The sequence below is a fragment of the Cebus imitator genome, unplaced genomic scaffold, assembly GCF_001604975.1.
Source record: "Cebus imitator isolate Cc_AM_T3 unplaced genomic scaffold, Cebus_imitator-1.0 Scaffold6, whole genome shotgun sequence".
In the NCBI taxonomy this organism is placed as follows: domain Eukaryota; kingdom Metazoa; phylum Chordata; class Mammalia; order Primates; family Cebidae; genus Cebus; species Cebus imitator.
The window spans coordinates 3,902,960-3,919,322 of NW_016107321.1; the positions used below are offsets into that span (position 1 = coordinate 3,902,960).

General features: G+C 44.1%; 1 protein-coding gene across 3 annotated transcripts in view; it reads left to right on the plus strand.

Moving 5' to 3' along the window:
- The first annotated feature begins 5,452 nt into the window (after positions 1 to 5,452).
- The window catches only part of AGPAT4 (1-acylglycerol-3-phosphate O-acyltransferase 4), a 137,441-nt gene continuing 126,530 nt past the window's right edge, over positions 5,453 to 16,363 (plus strand). For all 3 annotated transcript variants that reach the window (XM_037741759.1, XM_037741756.1, XM_017538009.1), the window contains exon 1: positions 5,453 to 5,707. The gene's annotated coding sequence lies outside the window, so the exon portion shown is untranslated. The remainder of the gene's footprint in view (positions 5,708 to 16,363) is intronic.

Here is a 16,363-nt window from a genome sequence, read left to right on the forward strand (position 1 = left end):
GTCTCATTTTGTCACTCAGGCTGGAGTACAGTGGCATGAACATGGCTCACTGCAGCCTCGACCTCCAGGGCTCAGGTGATCCTCCTCCAGGTAGCTGGGACTACAGGCATGTACCACCATGCTTGGCTAATTTTTGTATTTTTTATAGAGACAGGGTTTTGCCATGTTGCCCAGGCTGTTAAAAATATAGCTTTACTTTTCTGTTTGTAAAAGTAATGCATGCTTATGAAAAGTGTTCTAAAAAAAATCCCATAATATATAAAATGCAATGACAGTAAAAATCATCTCAAGTTAAATACCACTTGAACTAATATGCTGTCTTGTCACTTGGCTATGAAGAATACAAATGCTAGGTTTCAGTGTTGGCGTTATATTACCTTGTCTTTTAAAATCAGATCATGAAACTGGTATCTTTTTCAATTTGTTGCCAATCACTTATGCATTAACTGATTTGAATTCAGTTCCTGTTGTTGTGGTAGATTTGCTTCTGCGTTCTATGATTTCAAGTTGCTTATTGCCTGGATTCAGGAGAGGGTAGTGGATGGCATTTCAGGGTCATCCCCATCCAGGCTGAATTGACCTGAAGATGTCTATAAGAGAAAACAGTGAAGTAAATATCAAGGAGAATTTTTAGCACAAAATTCAATGTTAAGAGCATTGAGATCTAATCAATAGAACACAAAGTTCTGCAAACCCATCTTTTGCGAATAACAGGTCGTAACCATTGTTGGTAAAGGAGGAAATTTCGCTTATTCCTCTGCAGTCTCCTCAGTGATATGTCACACCTATTTGAGTGTACTTGAAATGATTGTAATAAGAGAGGCTTAACAGTTTGTTGGTTGTAAAAACATATGACATTTCAAAAACTTGATTGGATTTTTCTTGACATATATAACTATTAAATATAAGATTATAGATCCCAAATAGCAAATTAACTTTGGTATTTACAATTTTCCTTTGTCTCATCTAAGCAGCCACAATTTCCAATGTAGCATATGAGGTAAATCATATTTGCAAATCTATGATATCTTCATATAACTTGAGAACATTTTAAACTCAGTATATAGGTTTGTGTGGATATTGTATCAATATTCACAACACAAGGCAAATGGAAATAATGCAAAAATATTGTTAACGTGTAATAACATTATGCTAACAGAATGGGCAATTTGAAGCAATGTCATTAGTGACTCCACTATCTAACACAACAATTAATACAGAGTGTGTAAGCTTACATTTCTGATAAATGATATCCATCATGTTTATTTTTTTCAGTTTCCTCAGGTTGAAGATATTCACCATTTTAAGTACCAACACTTAGGTTTAAAGAAGTTTCTGGTCGGGTGTGGTGGCTCACACTGGTAATCCCAGCACTGTGGGAAGCCGAGGTGGTCAGGAGTTTGAGACCAGCCTGACCAGTATGGTGAAACGCTGTCTTTATTAAAAATGCAAAAATTAGCCAGGCATGGTGGTGAGTGCCTATAGTCCCAGTTACTTGGGAGGCTGAGGCAGGAGAATCACTTGAACCTCGGAGGTGGAGGTTGCAGTGAGCTGAGATTGCACCACCTCACTACAGCCTGGGCAACAGAGCAAGACTCCATCTCTCAAAAAAAAAAGTTTCTGAGATATGCAGAATTCTACCTCACACTGGGCTTGAGAATCTGTTACTTCTCAGGACTCAACATGTTGTAAGCATCACTGATTATTTTTTATGTCTTTTCTAAACTGCAGAAAAAGTTTCAGAAACGCTGGGTTGTTTTTAATCCTAATCTTATTGTAAAAGTCACACATGTTCATCCATTATAGAAAGTTTTCCAAAATGCAATCATATATATAAAGAAGCAAATAAAAATCATCCTCAATCTCACTCTCCAGAAGTAATGATTATTAACAGTTTCATGATCTTTTAACACACTGTATTACGTTTCCCAGAGCTGCCATAACAAACTACCACAAATGGTGTGGCTGAAAATGACAGAAATTTATTCTCCTACAGTTTAGGAGGTCAGGAATCTAAAATTAAGTTATCAGCAGGGTTGGGGCCTTCCGAGGCCCTCAGACAGTCTGTTCCATGCATGTTTCCTGGTTTCTGATGTTTGCCAGCAATCTTTGGCTCACAGACACATCATTCCCATCTCTGCCTTCGCCATCACATGGCCTTATTCTATGTGTGTGTCTTTCTGCATCCTCTCCTCTTTTTATAAGGATAGCAGGTATTGGGTCTATAGCCCATCCCAATCCAGAAAGACTTCATCTCAGCTAATTAACATCTGCAAAGACTCTGTTTCCAAATAAACTCATATTGTGAGGTTCTCGGTGAACATGAATTCATGGGGGACACTTATTCAGCAAACTATACACACTGTAATATATATTTATAGAATGATAGGAGGGACCATATTTAATATATAGCTTACTTCCCTGTACACTTAGGATACCATGAATTTCCCTGGGTCTTTCAAAAATAGAATTTTAAATTTTTGTAGTGTTTCATCATATGACCATTATATCATTTCCATAGCTAACCTTGTACTTCAAACACTCAGATGGTTTCCAGACTTTACTATTATAAATGGCTCTGATGAATATACATGTTTCCAAATCTTTGAATTTATCTCTGCTTATGTCCTTGGTATAAATTATTCTGAGTCAAATTATTGGATTAAGGATTATGAACATTTTAAAGGCTCATGAAAAATCTGGTTTTATTGAATTCTAGAGATTGTATCAATTTTCCATCACCAGCGGAAGAGAGAGCCCATGGCATTGTGTTCTCTGCACTTTGCGTTCTTGCTTTTTGAATGTTTGACAAGTGACTAGGCAAAGAAATAACATCTCTTACTTTGTACTTGTATTTTTTTTTTTTGGAGGGGGGACGGAGTTTCGCTCTTGTTACCCAGGCTGGAGTGCAATGGCGCGATCTCGGCTCATCGCAACCTCCGCCTCCTGGGTTCAGGCAATTCTCCTGCCTCAGCCTCCTGAGTAGCTGGGATTACAGGCACACTTGTATTTTTATGTAAGGTGACATCTTTGTTTGTTTACTGACCATTTGTGTATCTTTTTCAAGTTACCAGTTTATGATTTGTATCTCCTTTTCAATTTGTTTCTTCTCCTCTCTCCAACTGTCAGCATTTATTTCTTACCGTCTCACTGATGAGTATACTGTCCACCCCTTTCAGAGTCCACAGTGAGCTAAGAAACTACGTGGATGTATCCTCCCTCTCCTTTTCCCATTCTCGAACCACCTCTGAACCTTGTACACGTCAATCATTGCCTCCATTTGTGTCTTAATTGTTTACATTTCGCCTTCCCTTCTGAGACTTTGAGCACTTTGGGGCAATGTCCATGTCTTACTGATGTTTTTGTCTCTTCAGCAACTAGCATGGATACTCAATAAACATGTGTTGAACTGAGTTGTTAGGTTGTGACCCAGAAATATTTACGATTCTTTGTTTAGATAGAAATAGCTAAATAAGGGCATATAAAGATAGACTCTAAATGGCACTCAATAATGTGCATAGGGCTGGACGTGGTGGCTCCTGCCTATAATCACAGCACTTGGGAGGCGGAGGTGGATCACCTGAGGTTAGGAGTTAGAGACCAGCCTGCCCAACATGGTGAAACCTCGTCTCAACTAGAAATAGAAAAAATGAGCTGAGTGTAGTGGGCATGCCTGTAATCCCAGCTACTTGGGGGGCTGCAGCATGAGAATTGCTTGAACACGGGAGGTGGAGATTGCAGTGAGCTGAGATCGCACCACTGCACTTCAGCCTGGGCAACAGAGTAAGGCTCTGTCTCAAAATAAATGAATAAATAAAGTATAGGATTTAATCCATGAATTTTGTATTTCTATGCTAAATTTTTAGAATAGTAATTTTTTTCTCCCATATTTCTCAGCTACATCTGAGATAATTGAGGCTGAGCAACATTGTCTAGGTAGGCAAAGTGTTAGCGATAACAAGCATAATAATAATTGTAATCGTAATAATGGAATGAGGACGTTAAAATACTGAGATTAGAATAAAAGTTACAATTGTCCAAATTTTAAATTTCCTATCGTTTCCTGCAATCACTGACTGTACTTATATTAGCAGGAATTTATGCAATTTGTAGATTTTGAAATAAATAACCATTCAAAATTCAACCATGAAAAACAGTCTAACTCTACTTGAAAAATACTTTGAAAAACTCAAGTCTCCACCAAACCTAGAAGCACATGGGTCGTAAAACATAGTTGGAAAAGTTATGAGAGATAACTCTTAAAAATTACATGACTACAAGCAATTTTTATAAACATCTTTTATAAGCATTACTCTGGTCAAATTCATATTCACATGGATATTAAGTTATTACCACAAATGGGTTTTTGTTCTGATCCTTTTGTCTACCTCAGATGTCCTTTCCCTTCCACCCCATCCTGCTTCACTCTCCCTCTCTCCCATCGCAGACAAGAAAAATGCCACCTTCCACAGGACCCCGTCCAAACCCTGTTTCCTGAATGATCAATGCCTTCCCCCATGGCAACCAAAAGAACACTTTCCATTCTGTCTTCATGACACTTGCATAGCTCTTAGTATGTCTGCAATGTGCTTGAGCTATTTGTGAGCACATTTATTTTTCCTTTGTAGATTGTAAACATCTAAAGAACAGGGTGAACTTGGGAGTCAAGTAAATAGTTAAATATGATTTTTGATACTGGCTGTAATAGTGGACATTTGAAGGAAATACACCTTCAGTATTTTGAAATTGAAGTAATTTTCTAGGACCTGGAATTCTGGACTTTCAACAGCCCACCCTTTTTAAAAATAGTGATGACACTATTTTACTCTAAAGGTCTGCCCAAACCCTCTCTAATACACCTGTGTAAATGCCACGTGCATGCGAGTGTGTGTGTGCATGCCTGTGCACGCCTGTGCAATGGAAATGAACCTTGGTGCCCGGGTTTGAAAGCAGAAAATATATCAATTGACCTCCGAGCTTCTTTCATCCCAGTTCTTAACATCTCAACCTCTTGAGTGCTGAGGCTTATTTTGTTTCAGGTGCTTTTGGGCTGAGTGGAACGCAATCTCCTTGCAGCACAGCGGACCGAGGAGAGGTGAGGGGAAGATTTTGGAGGGTGGGCATTTTACCAAACAAATGGATCCTATGCTTGCTGAATTGAAAATGAGCCAGTTGAGGACAATTTCCAGGTTGCAACGCAGACAGAGCCGGAGTCTGGGCAGAGGTTGGAGGAGCCCTTAGGGCGCAGGGATGCAACAGGATCAGGGAGAAAGGGGAGAGAAAGCAAGGCCACTTCTAGGGGGCCGTGTTTATTTTATCCTTGGCAGCTTCCCGAGCCAGATTGCCGAAGCGATTTCAAACGTGAAGCCAATTGAAGCACTTCCTTACACTAATTGGGAGGGGAAGGCAGTGACTCACGTTACACCGGCTCGCTCTCCCCTCTCGGCAACTGCTAACTTGTAGCTTTAAAAGGAAGTGACATGGGTGGGGAGAGACGTCAGCTGAGGACCACTTTTTTTTTTTTTTTTTTTTTTTTTTTTTTTTTTTTTTTTCCTGAAGGGTCCACCCCATGGGTGGAGTCTCGCTTTTTCTTTCCAGTGTTGGCTGACTTAGAGCTCTTATAAACTAGTGGCAATTTCTGAACCCAGCCGGCTCCGTCTCAGCTTCTGGTTTCTAAGTTCATGTGCCACGGGCTGCCAGGAAGGAGGTATGTGCTCCGGGTGCTTTTCGCAGGCACCTTTCCCTCTGGGTGTGGCTGATGTTTGCATTCCTCCTCCTATCCTATTTTTCTCTCCTGGGCTGGATTTCCTTAGGACCTCTGGCAGGGGTAGGCTCCGGGGGAGGGAGAGTGCATTGTGGGCAGGGGAAAGGTGCGGGGGGCGCCTGGAGGGGGGCAGAGAGAGGCTCTGCTGGTACAAAAGGACCCTCGCTTTGTGCTGGGCCGGGTGAGCGTCCCTTTCCGGGCTGTGATTTCAAGCTGCTGTCCCTGGCTTAATTTACCCAGCCCCCCAGCCCCCTCCCGGGGCTAAAGCATTTTCTCTGCCATAGGCGAAGCTGGGCGCGAGGGGGGTGAGGGGGATGGGTGGGGGGAATGTTCCTATTACATAGTGCTCTCTTTTGTGTCCTGCAACATGTTCTTCCGTCGCTGACGTTTCTATGGCAACCACAAAAATACTACACAATATGCAGCCCTAATATACCTTGATTTATTTGTATTTCGTGTCTAGTTTGCAGCTTTCTGCGCGGCTCCTTGCTTTGGTTTGCTAACATCCAGCGTGGCTTGTGGCTACCCCTCCTCACTTGCATTTTGGTTTTTCCCTATCGCAGGAGGGCTGGGGAGGGGAGTTGTCAAGGAAACAGGCATTGGTAATTACCTCTTTATTTACCTAATTTTCGGCCTATGAATTTCTCTATCATATCGAGGAATTAAAAAAGGAATGCTCTGATGTTTATGTAAGTCTTCAGTGTCTGGTCTTTTTTATAGAAAACCTAAACACTTCTCAAGATATGCTATTGATCCTGTGGTCAAGCTAAGGGGGAATTAATTCCTAACAGGAGGTGAGATCATTGAAATAAAGTTTTAGCATTGGAGAATTCGCACTGATAAATGCGTTATTGCCTGCCCAGGTTTGCTTTACAAGCCCAAATATTTAAAAGACGGGTCTTTGCTCTAGTCTGCGCTTGCTTAGCCCCGAATCTAAGTTGAATAAGTATGAGTAACAAACGGTCACTGCCGGGCAGGATTCTCCTTTTCTCGTTGTTTCATGCATTGTTCTTAGATGGATTAGCCACGCTATTCACTCTCTTCAAGGTGAGGGCCGTTAGACTTTTTCTCTTTCAAAACTGTGGAAGGATTAACCCATCTGTGATTAGTCAGCCACTCTTAGTTGGAAAAAAGGTATCTTGAGAGAAGGGAGACTCTGTGCATGTGTGTGTGATTAGGGAAATTGGAGGTGGGCAGGGAGAACAGGCATGTCTTGAGTTCTACGTTAAAACGACTACAGCTTCTGATTGTTCTCCATGGGGAGAAAAATTGATTTCCAGAAAAAAATATGAAATGAGAAAATTGTTATCTACTTAGTAATAAGCAAAGCTAATCATAATTAGAATCAAATAACACCTCTCTTAGAAAGACATAGTCCCAATGGGCCTAGTAACAGGTACCGGCTAAACTGATGCTTTTATTCAGTACGTCTAAGGAAATGTTTGATAAGGGATACCATTCTTCCAATGGGCATCCCAAATAATTTGCCTTTATAACATAGGTAAGTAGTAATCCTATTCTTGGTTCTTAAAATTATCTATAATTTAGGATAAAGGTGTGTGAAGGTCACTTAACCCTCATCATACCTTCCAGCTTTAAAGCCAGAATCATTGCAGCTGGAGCAACCCTGCCATGTGGAAGCATGAAGCATGCCAGGTGGTTTCAATGAGGTTGTGTTTGCCTCGATCCTTATCTAAATGTGCTGTCATCTGTGTCATAAAACCTGCTGTAGTGCAAGAGTTCTTAAGTAGTTCAGACAGAAAAGTTACCTGAAAATGGGGCAAAACAGCATGGCACAAAACAAACTAGAGCTACACAGAGTTAAAGACGAGAACTATCTAAAGGCGTGAAACACAGAAAAGTATTACTGAAAAGAATAAGACACTTATTCTGAAAAGCACATGTTAGTACACAGAGAAATGGTTGGATTGTGGGTGCTTGATGTCTGCAAAGAATTCTAGAAAGCAGCCAGGTTAAATGACTGCTTTTCTTGCCTGAAAATGGTCCTCAAGGACAGACTTGCCACATGACCTCCCGAAGCAGATTGACAGCATGTAAGTCAAAGTTTGTGATGTCAATTCTCTTGAGTTTCCAGACTTAGAAATTTCACAGCAAAAAGCCTAATGGAATAGAATTCAAAGGAAAAAGAGCAGGACTTCCTCGGAAGCATAGCCAAAACAAAACAACAAAACCCCAAACCCAATAAATAAAAGACTTTCTGATATTCAGATCCTGAGTAGAGGTTAAAATAGTTAGCAGCTTTGGCCTGGGGAAGGTAAGTGGAGCTGTGAGTATAAAGTGAGTGTAGGATCCCATGAAAGAGGCTGACCGAGGAGACTCGGTGAGAATGAGTCAGTTGTCACTGTGTTGGAATTTCACTGTCTGCAAAGCTCTGAACTCGGTGCTGTGAAGTGGGTGAAGAAGGCAGCAGTTATAGTCTGTGCTATCAAGTTTAAAATCCACCAAACACGTGGCGGAAAGAAGTGTTGAGCACACAGCTGGAAAGAAGAGGTAACAGCCAGTTAAGGAGATGCAGTTTGTGTGAAAATTCTATTGGGAGAGTTTTGATCCTCCTGTTGAAGTTTTACAGGATAAGTGGCAGACAGTTCAAGGGAAGAAGGAGAGGGTGTCCTAGATAGCAAAGATGGGTGATAAGACATGAATCATGGTTCGGGGTTCTTTTTTTTTTTTTTAAATATGGAGTCTGGCTCTGTCACCAAGGCTGGAGTGCAATGGTGCAGTCTCAGCGATTGCAACCTCTGCTTCCCAGGTTCAAGCAATTCTCCTGCCTCAGCCTCCCGAGTAGCTGGGATTACAGGTGCCCACCACCATGCCTGGCTAATTTTTGTTATTGTTAGTAGAGACCAGTGTTTGACCATGTTGGCCAGGTGGTTCTTGAACTCCTGACCTCAGGCGATCCACCCTCCTTAAAGTGCTGGGATTACAGGCATGACCCATTGCACCTGGCTGGTTCAGGGTTCTTAACTCCAGGCAGGGAGAAGTCAGTCTTTAACGTAGAAATAGAGCAGGTATACTCTGTGCTGGTTGAAAGCTTAAGTAGATGTACATTTGGGGACAGAAGTTTTTCTTAATCAGAAAAATTGTTAGAAGAAAGACTGAACAGAAGCTAGAATCCTTCCTAATGCAATACTTTTTTAGCTTCAGCTTAACAACAAAAGGCCAGACTTTAAACAGGTAGGAAACTGGGGAAGAGGGAATGGGTAACTCACCCAGAATGTTATCCTCATAATTCCTGCCATCGTCATTGTTTTACATTATGGGATGGTCAAATGAGGGTTTGGTAAATGTCACACATTTTGTGCAATTTTCTTTGTTCTGGAAAGATCTGTTGGTTATGGGACAAAGCTGCATTCACATTTCTTTCTTTCTTTCTTTCTTTTTTTTTTTGAGATGAAGTCACGCTTTGTCACTCAGGCTGGGAGTACAGTGGTGCGATCTCGGCTCACTACAACCTCCACTTCCTGGGTTCAAGTGATTCTCCTGCCTCAGCCTCCCGAGTAGCTGCGATCACAGACAGTGGCACACTCAGCTAATTTTTTTTTTTTTTTTGGTATATTTAATAGGAATAGGGATGCACCATATTGGCCAGGCTGGTCTCGAACTCCTGACCTCAGGTGATCCATCTGCCTCAGCCTCCCAGAGTGCTGGGACTACAGGCATGAGCCACCATTCCTGGTATGCATTCATATTTCTGACTGGTGTTTGACATCTAAGTCTTTGGAGAAACATCTTTCATCACTCATATGTTAAAATATAATAGTCATAATAGCCATCTAACATTTCCTAGAGCTTGGGCAAACTCAAATTCATTATTCTTTGTGTAAGACAGAATCCATTTGGAAAGGAAGCGCTGGAGCTCTGAAACCTGGCCTCAAGCATGGGCTTGGGAAGGTCTGCAGTCACTGCCAGGCTGTAGCAAAGAGAAAGCTTCAAGCATGACTCTTTCTTTCAACAGATGCATATTATGTGTCTAATATGTGTCAGGTCCCACAGAGGCAACTGTGAGCACAACAAGATACAGTTCACATAGTTGTAGTTTTCAAATGTCTGAAGGGCTTCTAAGGGAAATCCCGTGACTGGCTGATTTCCATTTTCTTTTAGTGACTGAATAAGAGGAAATATCTTAAAAGGAGTATCATTTTTTTTTTAGCATTATCATGGGACAATCCATCTAACCTGTCTGCTTTTCCATGGCGCACTCTTGCTCCACTAAGATTTCCCATTGGTTTATTTTTTGTCCTTCTTGTTCCTCCAACCTAGTTTGCGCTACTTCTTCCTTTGATCCTAAGTTTACTTTTTAGTCAGCATGCCTTCATCGATTCACACATACATGATACATCCATCTGTCCTCCACCCGTCCACCCATCCCTTCATTTATTCCACAAAAGTGTTGACTATCATGTCTCAGGCACTGTATATTATGGATATAGCAATAAATGGGAAGCCAGTTTTTCCTTCAAGAAGCTTAGCAACTATCAGGAAGACAATGTGGAAACAGCTCCTTAAACCCGGGGGTATTACTTTGGTATTTTTATTTTTTGAGGCAGGGGCTTACTTTGTCACCCAGGCTGGAGTGCCAGGATGCCATCACGGCTCACTGCAACCTCTAACTGCTAAGCTCCAGCAGTCCTCCTGCCTCAGCTCCACCTTAGCAGCTGGGACTGCAGGTGTGAGCCACTGTTCCTGGCCTGAGGGTATTACGTCTAACAGGAGCATTTATTAGCTAATGAAACAGGATACTTCTTTCATTGAACAATTTTGCAAATTGTTCACACACAGCATAAACTCTGCTGGGTAGGGAGGGAGCAAGCGGTTAGCTGTTGACTGTTCTCCGTTTTATATATATTTTTTGTATCTTCCATACTGGGTGAGCATAAGGATTGTAAACATTTGTTAATTAACTAAATGGGATGAGTGCAATTTCTAACTCTGGAGACACAGGAAGAGAAGTCTTGTGTATTCTCTTTCTGAAAGAACAAGCTGAGGGAGAGAATCTCTCAAGGTTCCCTTTCCTAGTGAATTACTCATAGATTTCCACGCGACAATAGCTCCCCCCAGATCGACTCAAAGTATAGCATTTTAAAAAAGAAAAACTACCCGCATCCAATTACATACCCAAATACATACATTCAGTTTACTGAATATCTTCATGTGCTTTGGAGCTGATTTCCTGTAATACACTGCAAATCTGTATCTTGTTCTGATAAAAAAACAATTGGGTTTCAACCCCCTACAGTTTTCAGTCTTTTTAAATTTTTTTTTTTTAAACAGTGTCTTGCTCTGTCGCCAGGCTGGAGTGCAGTGACATGATCTCGACTCACTGCAACTTCTGCCTCCTGGATTCAAGTGATTTTCCTGCCTCAGCCTCCCGAATAGCTGGGACTACAGGTGCGCACCACCACGCCCAGCTAATTTTTGTATTTTTAGTAGAGACGGGGTTTCACCATGTTGGCCAAAATGGCCTTGATCTCTTGACCTTGTGATCCACCTGCCTCAGCCTCCCAAAGTGCTGGGGCTACAGGCGAGAGCCTCTGCACCCGGCCAGCTTTCAGTCTTACATAGTAACAACAGTGCATCCAGACACTAGCGGAGGCTCTAGATATCTGACACAAAGAGTGTTGGGACCTCATTGCAGCACTTTGTTTCTGTTTTCTGATGTCATGAAGCTCTTCTTAGTAGAACTGTTTTCCCCCCACTTAAGTTCCACTATCAGTCTGGAAATTATATGGGCAACATGACAAAGTTTCTCTGGGAAGCCACACTCCTCTGCTTGGCTGACCTTGGGAGAAAACATTTAACAAGTTCTTTTTCTTGTTTATTTTAAACTCAGATGCTATCGGCCTGAAGCTGCTCCCGATAACTCTGGTTGGTACAGGCATCTCCACTCTGCTTAGGTTAAACATCGTAACTACTTCATGGTCATTTCTGTGTAGCCTCCTCCAAGACGAGAGGTGCATTTTTAATTTTATGATAGTTTGAAGCCAGACACTAAGATTTCTTTAGGGAGAGGGGAATGACACACCAGGATCTGTTGGAGAGTTGGGTGAGGGGAGGGAAGTTCCAGGATGGGCCAACAGGTGCAGCAAACCACCATGGCACACGTATACCTAGGTAATAGACCTGCACGCTCTGCACATATATCCCATTTTTTGTTTTTTTTTGTTTTTTTTAGAAGAAAAAACAATTCCTATAGGAGATGATACCTCAGTCTAGCATATGCCAGGTAACCTGCAGAGGCCATAAGAGACACTGAGGTGACTGGCTGGCCTTCAGGACATGTAAGAATGATGACAGGCTGCCTCGACTGAGGGCTTTCTATGTGCCCGTACATAGACTTTACATTTATTAACTCATTTTATCCTCATAACAAAGCTAGCCTGTGAAGACTCCCATCACATTCCATTTTACAGAGAGAGAGAGTAAAAGTGAGGGAGGTTAAGCAACTCAGCTAGATCATGGGAAGTGGCAGAGCTGAGATGCGAACCCAGATCACCTGTGCTCTGCTTTCCGTACATCTTCGCACCTTGCCACAGCGCGTCCCACAGTCCAGCTCCCATGCCCCGTGCAGGGCCCGGCACTTAACAGATGTGTGGTAAATTTGGTTTTTAGTTTTGTTTAAAATGTTCAAAGTCAGACCAGTCTTTTTTTTAAGAGGCCGCTCTCACTTTGTTGCTCAAGCTGGCCTTGAATTCCTGGGCTCAAGTGATCATCCTCCATCAGCTTCCTGAGTGGCTGGGACTCCAGGTGTGCACCACCATGCCCGGCTATTATTTTTCTTTTTTCTTTTTTTGAGACAGAGTTTTGTTCTTGTGCCCAGGCTGGAGTGCAATGGCACAGTCTTGGCTCACCACAACCCCCACCTCCCGGGTTCAAGCGATTGTCCCGCTGCAGCATCCTGAGTAGCAAGGACTACAGGGGTGCACCACCATGCCCAGCTAATTTTTTTTTATTTCTATATTTTTAATAGAGATGGGGTTTCACTGTGTTGGCCAGCCAGATCTCGAACTCCTGACCTCAAGCAATCTGCCTGCCGCAGCCTCCCAGAGTGCTGGGGTTATAGGTGTGAGCCACTGCACCTGGCCCCCAGCTAATATTTTTCAAATAACGAACAAATCTGTATCGTGTAGACCTTCCCCTTGCATGCCTTTCATCCTAGTTTTTGAGAGTGACAAATTTACTGCAAGAAAGAGCAGTATTTTAGAACTTGGGGAAAAACTAACAGCAGTGCTTTATAAGACAAGTGATTATAGTTTTCAGGGAGTGTTGTTTTGACTGTGGTTTAGCCAGAGACAAATGGCGGGGGAAGGGAAAGGGCCTTGGGATTAAAACCATCGTAGTGACAGTGCAGTACATACATTAAATTAAAGATGATCCCTTCTCAAAACCAATGTTTAACCAAGGATTGAACTTGACTGAGCAGCTGCTCCCAAGGATGCCTGTGGTGGCTGCTCTAGGAGTTCCCAAGGCAGTGGGTGATGGGAGTCAGAGGCTTCTGCTCTTCAGTGGACTTTCCACAAATCCATCACTGAGCTTAAAGGCAGATTGTTATCTGCAAAGACCCTGCCAGCGCTTGTGTTAGATGAACTCCGAAATGAGAATGGGAGACGTGAATTGATCCTGGAGTGAAGTTTGGTCTGTTGCCCACCTCCATGGCTCCCTGTGAGCTGTCAGTCGTCTGTGGGCAGAGGTTAACCCTGGCGGATGAAATTTTAGAGAATTCTCTGTCCATAGCAAGCACGTCTTCTTCCCAGGATACTGCAACCCTCAGCAGACAATCAATGCAATCATCTTGGACTGTGTCCTGCCTCCCAGGAGTATCAGGCTCATTTCTTTTCTTGTCTCTTTTCTGCTGGGGGAAGGGCAGGTTGCAAGGCGGGTGGTGAGCAGATTCCTCGGCCTCGTGTGGGTAGCGTGCAAAGGAACCATTTCTATGCCTGTGAGTCCTTTTCTAGCATTTGCCTCCAGCCTCTGCTTTCCTGACGCTCCACCGCCACCCCATTCATCCTTCATAAAACAGTCACTCTTTCTAGATGCATCATGACATTCCATGACAATGATCACAGTGCTTTCTTCATAACTGCACTGGGTGGTCACTGATGGCATGGAGGTGCCATTGCGCCATTCGTAGCACAGAGCAGAGTACCCAGCACTGAATGTATGTTGTGACCCAGAGGAGAGATGGGCACAGGTCGTCAGGTCGTCGGGATTGCCGCATCGCTGGCCTCTGGCCAGGGCCTCAAGGGTGACATTCCTTGAGGGCGAGGAGTTTCTTAGCCTCTATGTGGCAGAGCCCAAGCTGTGCAGAATGGGATGCTCAGCCACATTCCTGGCCTCTGCCCGTTACATGCCAGGAGTAGTCACCCCATGCCTAGTGGTGACAGCCAAAAATCACCTGGAGGGACAAACTTGCCCACAACTGAGAACCACTGCTTTAGGGGGACTTCTTGGCTTTGTCAGGGACACTCAGGAATCTGGTCGGTCTGATCAAAGCAAACCCATTTCTGAGGATGAATGGGTCCCCAACCAAAGAGGCAATTCATTAACTTGAATGAAGACATACTGTACATGGGAACTGAGAGATAACAGTAAACCAAGTTAGAAGTGACACGTGGCCATAAAGTATTCAAATATTTAGTGCCTTCTGCCCTGATAAGTCTGCATGGGGGTTGTGGGCAGCCAGGCAGCCCAGTGGAGTGAGAACTGGGAGAGGCTTGGTGGTCTGATGGGGCCCCTTCCACACCCATATCTGTACAGATAGGCCCTCCTCGTCCTGCTCCCCACCCCACAGCCTAAGGAGCCTCCTTCCCAAACCTCCCTGGAGTGAACAGATGAACATATCTCAAGAGAATTCTGCTGCTCCCACCTAGGGATTTCCTTCCTGTTTCCTTGACCTTCACAGAGAGCGATACACCACTGCCATCCAGTAGTGGCTACTAATCCAGCACCCAGGTCTCACTAGTGTGAATTTGCCTCCTGGCACCCGTCCCCACAGTTGCTGGTGTTTCAAGCCTTTTTTTCCCTTCCCATCCCTGGTGCTTCGCACTTGCTGGAGAGGCCACCTTGACCTCTGTCCCAGGACCAGCACCCTGCCCTGCCTCAGGTGAGGCCTTGGCTCCCCAGCCCTGGGGGACTCTAGGGATCTGTAACTAGCCCTGGGGGACCCTAAGAGTTCCATAACTGCTGTGTCCCTCCCTTTTATCTTCCTATCTCCCTTCTCCCTTTCAGGATCTCAAAGGTCGACAGAAGTAGGGCCAGTCTGTTATTCTAACTCTCCACCCAATTCCAGAATCCCCTTACAATGTTTTTTATTTTCTTTCTTTCTTTTTTTTTCTTTTGAGACAGAGTCTCACTCTGTCACCAGGCTGGAGTGCAATGGCACGATCTCGGCTTACTGCAATCTCTGCCTCCTGGGTTCAAGTGATTCTCCTGCCTCAGTCTCCCGAATAGCTGGGACTACAGGCATGCACCACCATGCCCAGCTCATTTTTGTGTTTTTAGTAGAGATGGGGTTTCACCATGTTGGTCAGGATGGTCTTGATCTCTTGACCTCATAATCCACCTGCCTTGGCCTCCCAAAGTACTGGGATTACAGGGATGAGCCACCGTGCCCAGCCTCCCTTACAACGTTTGTTATGGAACCCATGTATTCTGTCCACGAGAATACAAAGAGGAAGCTGACCCCGCCAGTGCCTTCGAGGAGCATGCGGCCCGGAGGGCGAGAAGGAAACCTCAGTGAGGGTCCCCACGCAGGGCAGGAACGGTGCGGGCACAGCAAGGGGAATGCCTCACCACCCCTGCCCAGTCTGGGGTTTCTGAGATACTTGCTAGAGAACAGCCCCCGAGTTAGGTCTGGAAGTGGGGAGTATGGGTCCCAGTGTGCATGCTTATCAGGGAGGGAGTGCCAGAGACCAGAGGAGTGGGCTGGTGGGTGAGGCGGGACAGGCGGGAGGCCGGAGCGTTCCTGGACCACGGAGGAATGAGGTGGGCTGCTGCAGCAGGAGGCAGAGAGAGGCTGAGGGTCCTGCAGCTCTGGGAGGGGAGGCGCAGGTCTGAAAGCCAGCAGGCTTTGGTAACTTGTATGGAGGGTGTCTTTGACACCCTGAGGTAGTAGATCGGAGGGGGGGAGGGAAGCTCATTTTCCAATGATATTCTTCCCAAATGGTCACTTACCATATTGCACCTTAGAATGTAATCATCTGTGTACTTTATAACAACACGTGTTACGCAGCACTTAGGAGCTGCCTGCTTTGCATAGCATCTCTCATTTCAGGCTGACCCCAGCCCTATGGTTTGCAAATTATTTTCTCTAATCTAATTTGAAACTGAGGCACAGAGCTAGGAATACCTGAGCACACTGTGATTTTACTCTCCAGATATTGGAACAGAATCACTTTGACTTGCATTTCATATCTTGCCTTTCCTGAAATTTTCCTGAATTTTCTTTTAGGGTGAGAAGACTTCCCATTGTTTCAAAATGTGGGCGGGTGTTGAACAATGAGAACACATGGACACAGGGAGGGGAGCACTACACAATGGGGTCAGTTGGGGGGAAATAGGGGAGGGACGGTGGGGGGTGGG